General features: G+C 49.1%; 1 protein-coding gene across 1 annotated transcript in view; it reads left to right on the forward strand.

The window, feature by feature from the left end:
- LOC105512277 overlaps window positions 1-5,142 on the forward strand; it is a 129,628-nt gene that overhangs the window by 40,139 nt on the left and 84,347 nt on the right. The gene's annotated exons all lie outside the window — the stretch shown is intronic.

The following is a 5,142-nucleotide window of genomic DNA, read 5'->3' on the forward strand; positions in this document are numbered from 1 at the left end:
TCTTTCTTTCTTTCTTTCGAGATGGAGCCTTGTTCTGTTGCCTAGGTTGGAGTGCAGTGGCAGGGTCTTGGCTCACTGAAACCTCTGCCTCCTGGGTTCAAGCAATTCTCCTGCCTCAAACTCCCTAGTAGCTGGGATTACAGGTGTGTGCCACCGCGCCTGACTGATTTTTAGTAGAGACGGGGTTTCACCATGTTGGCCAGGTGTGAGCCACCACGCCCGGCCTCGAGGCTGGGACTTTTAGAAAAAATTATTTTTTAAACTGAGCTGCCGTCCTCTTATGAGGGAAAACCACTCCCTCTAAGTACTGATTTTGGTGACTGCTCTTAAAGTAATTATTGTGTCTAAAAATGGAAAATTACATGTTACTGTTTATCAAAAGGAAATAAACACCTTGGATTAATCAGGTTCTTGCCACTGGATGGTGAGTCCAGACCTTGCCGGCAACCCAGGTGAAAAGGCCGCTCTACATGTTCTGCAAACACTCATTTTTTTTTTTCTTTTTCTTTTTTTTTTTTTTGAGATGGAGTCTCACTTTGTTGTCCAGGCTGGAGTGCAATGGCACGGTCTTGGCTCACTGCAACCTCTGCCTCTTAGGTTCAAGTATTCTCCTGCCTCAGCCTCTTGAGTAGCTGAGATTACAGGTGCCCACCCCCACGCCCGGCTAATTTTTGTATTTTTAGTAGAGACAGGGTTTCGCCATGTTGGCCAGGCTGTTCTCGAACTCCTGACCTTGTGAGCCTCCCGCCTTGGCCTCCCAAAGTGCTGGGATTACAGGCGTGAGCCACCACGCCCAGCCCGCTTTCGTTGTTTTACAGTTTCCGAAGGGGAAGTGGTCAGATCCTGTGTGTCTGCTGAGGCTTACTTGCCATGTCTGGTTATGTAATCGTGGAGAACCTTTAATTGGGCTTTGCTGGTGGCAGAAATAAGGACAGGAAAAAACATGGGAGTCAGGGCGTGTCCCCCACTCACTCTACTTGAGATGGGTTGGACTGTTGATTGTTTTGTGTTTATGAGCATTTGCGGAACTCTCACGGAATATGGAGATTTAAAAGTTGGACAGAAATGCTTCAGTAAGTCAGCCTGAACTGTACATAGGTTCACACAGGGAGAAAAAGGTCTTGGAAGTGGCTCTGAACACTACATGTCTCAGCCTCTTCATACTCCAGCCAAGACCCACGGAGCACGCGGTGGTCTGCCTGCTTTTGACTTAGCCACTGTCAGCCTCTGCAGTCTCAAGCTGGCCTCTCCAGCCACACTCAGCTCTTTCCAGTACCCTTAATGTACTCTCTCTCCAGCACCCTGGCTTTCATGCAGGCTTCTCTTCATCCTTTGGGTTTCAGCTCAGAGGTCATTTCCTCCTGGAAGCCTTCCTGGATATTCCCCAGCTATCTCATGCATTTGTGTTGCTCTGTACTTTTTTGTTCTTAGCACTATTCATATTAAAATATCAGTGGCCAATGGCTTATCTGTCTGCCTCTCGCTCTGGACTGTCAGCTCTGTGAGTGAGATGTAGTGTGCTTGTCCATCATGATGTCTCCAGCGCACTGCCAGGCACATGGCACGTGGCAGAAACTCGATAAGCCATCTTATCACTATCCAGTCACTTCATACACTTCCCTTCAGCGACTGGTGCTCCAGTTTTCCTTCTGTCAATTACTGTTTAGTTTCTTGGTCTCCCAGGTTTTAGCCTATACTTAGGGTAAAAACAAACAAAAGTTAAAGAACAAAACAAAATAAACTTTCTCTAATAAACTTGCTGAAGTTTTGCACTTCGCTTGCTTTCCTTGAGCTGCTGAAGAGTGTGAATTCAGCTAAATTCTGTGCCCTGTCAGCTGGCAAACTCCTCAAATCCATACCATTCCAGCCCCCAGGACTGCCCTGCTGGAGTGGGAAAGGAGGCAGAGGGAAAGCTTGGAGACTCTGAAGTCGACGACCTGAAGCCCGAGAAAGGTGGGGTGGCAAGAGCGGCAAAAAGGGTGCTGCTTGGGGCAGGAAGTTGAGGAAGAGGGAGTGGAGGAGTGCTCAGGTGTGGAAGAGGAGAAGACACCCCAAATCTGCCCAGTTTGGTCCGAAACGGGTGGCTGGCATCTCTCACTGCTTAAGTCTAGGAAGTGTGGCTTTTGATTATTCTTCTGTTCTCCTTCCCTTCCTTCCTAGAGAATTTTTTGACCCGGAAAGCCTGGCTGGGATGTGGAGAGCTGTGTTTCCCACCTGCAGCAAGGCGGGGCTGGCTTTGTCTTTGCAGCTAACTGCCCCATGCCCCCTGCCTGCCCCGCCGCTCTCTTTGTGCCTGACAGACACAGCAACAGTGGCTCCGTGGCCAGCGTCCAGCGCTGCAGAATGAGACAAAGCCCTGTGTATTTGCTGGGCAGCACTTGGCTGTGATATATTGACATGTGAGCGCAGGAGAGTATTTGTGGCATCTGGAGACCAAAGCGCTCACGTCATGCTGGGGTTTGGCAAATGCATTTATTTCTCTCAGGTTTGGGTGAAGTTCTTTTTTTCTTTTCTTTTTTTTTTTTTTTTTGAGATGGAGTCTTGCTTTGCTTTGTTGCCAGACTGAAGTGCAGTGGCACAATCTTGGCTCACTGCAACATTCACCTCCTGGGTTCAAGAAATTCCCCTGCCTCAGCCTCCTGAGTAGCTGGGACTACAGGTGTGCACCACCCCGCCTGGCTAATTTTTTGTATTTTGGTAGAGATGGGGTTTCACCATGTTGGTCAGGATGGTCTCGATCTCCTGACCTCGTGATCCACCCACTTTGGCCTCCCCAAGTGCTGGGATTACAGACGTGAGCCACTGTGCCCGGCAGGCAAAGTTCTTCTAGAATGTAGAATTTGAGGCATTGACACCGGAAATGTCTTTGGAAGACAGGGATAAAATTGTTTTGTTGTTGTTGTTGTTGTTGTTTTTGGATGGGGTCTCACTCTGACCCCCAGGCTGGAAAGCAGTGGTGCCATCTGCCACTCCACCTTCCGGGGTCAAGCAATCCTCCCACCTCAACTTCCCAAGTGCCACCATGCCTGGTTGTTTTGTGTTTTTGATTTTTTTTTTTTTTTTTGTAGAGATGGTATTTGACTATGTTACCTAGGCTGGTCTCAAACTCCTGGGTTGAAGCGATTCTCCTGCCTCAGCCTCCCAAAGTGTTAAGATTACAGGTGTGAGCCACCACGCCCGGCCAGAACTGTATGTTTTAATGTGATACGGTATGTCTGAGCAATGTTCACATCCAGTTTTCAAGGGGAAAAAAACTTGATAGTGAGTATTCCCAGCTCGACTCTGCCTTGTTCAAACCTCAGCTGACATAGAGGCTTCTGCTGGTTCCTTGTCCACAGAGAGTAAGCTCTTCCCAGCCAAAGGGGAGATGAAAGGATTATTTACTACGTAAAGTAGTGAAGCAGCAATCTCCCAGTTTGTTTGCTTAGCTGAAAGTGGAAAAAAAAAGATGTTGAGGTGGTTCTTTAGCTCGATTTCTGGTATGATCAACTGGGTTCAGCAATCTAAAACTCACTTGGATTTTTTAAGTCATTGGGGAGGTTTGGAGCCACATACCATGCCCTGTGAGTGTCACCATCGGGCTCTCTGAGAGATAGCACGTAGGTTTGGGAGGAACAGGTTCAAACTTGACTCTGATCATTAACAAAGCTAGTGTTCTCTAGCACATGTGACTCTCTGGGCCAATCAGATTACCCCAGCCTTCTAGCACCCGTATGAACTGGTATAGCTGGGAAGCTGGCTAGGCTGGGCTCAGGTGGGGCAGCCAGGTACCTTTATAGTATGATTTGAAGGTCTCAGGTAAGGCTGCCCTAGCCTGAAATATCTCCCCTACTGGCTTGTCAAGGATGTCTGAGTTTCGCCACTATTGAGTCATTCCTTTGCGTTTACTACGGCCCTTGTCTTGTGAATGCACGTTGGTTTGGAATACAGGATCCTTCACCTTCCCACCTTAAATTGCGTGGATACAACTAGACTATGTTTAATCTCTTGGGTAAGCCACAAACTCAGTTCCACTTTTTCATGCCAGGCCTGTCTTGAGGCATTTCACCTTCCCCTCTTCCCTATTCTGTTCAGCTAAGACCCGAAGCAAGCTGGAGCCAGGTAGTCTGGTGCGGGGGACAGAGGAGCAGAGGACCGGGAAGGGAGGGCGCCGAGGACCAGCAGGCCCTCCTACCTGGCTTCTGGCTCTCCAGCACAGAAAAGCTTGGCTGAGCCTTGGTCTGGTGTCAGATGACGCCTGAAGGGAGATGAGGTCTCCCCATTTTGGCCCAGATGGAGTGCAGTTAGCTCTTATACGGACTTCCTTCCACTTACTCACTTTCCCCTTACCAGCTATCCTCTGTCCTCTTACTGTTGCACTCTCAGCCATCATCATTCCATGTGGCCTCATGCCAGAAGGGAAGTCTCATTGGCACCCTGGAGGAGCCAGGAGCTCCTAAGCCCAACCAGCACTCGGCCACACCCCTTCCCCCTTTGTGGCTTGGTTCACAGTCTCCAGGAGATGGAGGAGTGGCTAGGAGCTGCATAGCTGCTGACTGCTCAACTTGTACGGCTGGTTTTTTTGTTTTTTTTTTTTGAGATGGAGTCTTGCTCTGTTGCTCAGGCTGGAGTGCTGTGGCACAATCTTGGCTCACTACAACCTCCGCCTCCCAGGTTCAAGTGATTCTCTTGCCTCAGTCTCCCAAGTACCTGAGATTACAGGCACACACCACCATGCCCAGCTAAATTTTTTTGTATTTTTAGTAGAGATGGGGTTTCACCATGTTGGTCATGCTGGTCTCGAACTCCTGACGTCAGGTGATCCGCTCGCCTCGGCCTCCCAAAGTGCTGGGATTACAGGCATAAGCCACTGCGCCTTCCATCTTCTCCTCTTTCCCAGGCCTAGAAGACATGGTCAGAGCTCATCTATGTCATGCCCCTGCCTCTGGGCATATTTTGTCTCCTCATGCCCATGCCTCTCTTCCAGAGACCACTCCCACCAAAGGAAGTGGGAGAAGATAGGTGGAAGAGAGGCCATAAAGTCCACTGGAATATAGGCTTCATGAGGGCAGGGATTTTTTTTTTTTTTTTTTTTTTTGAGACGGAGTCTCACTCTGTCGCCCAGGCTGGAGTGCAGTGGCCAGATCTCAGCTCACTGCAAGC

Source organism: Colobus angolensis, unplaced genomic scaffold (genome assembly GCF_000951035.1).
Source record: "Colobus angolensis palliatus isolate OR3802 unplaced genomic scaffold, Cang.pa_1.0 Scaffold21, whole genome shotgun sequence".
Lineage (NCBI taxonomy): Eukaryota > Metazoa > Chordata > Mammalia > Primates > Cercopithecidae > Colobus > Colobus angolensis.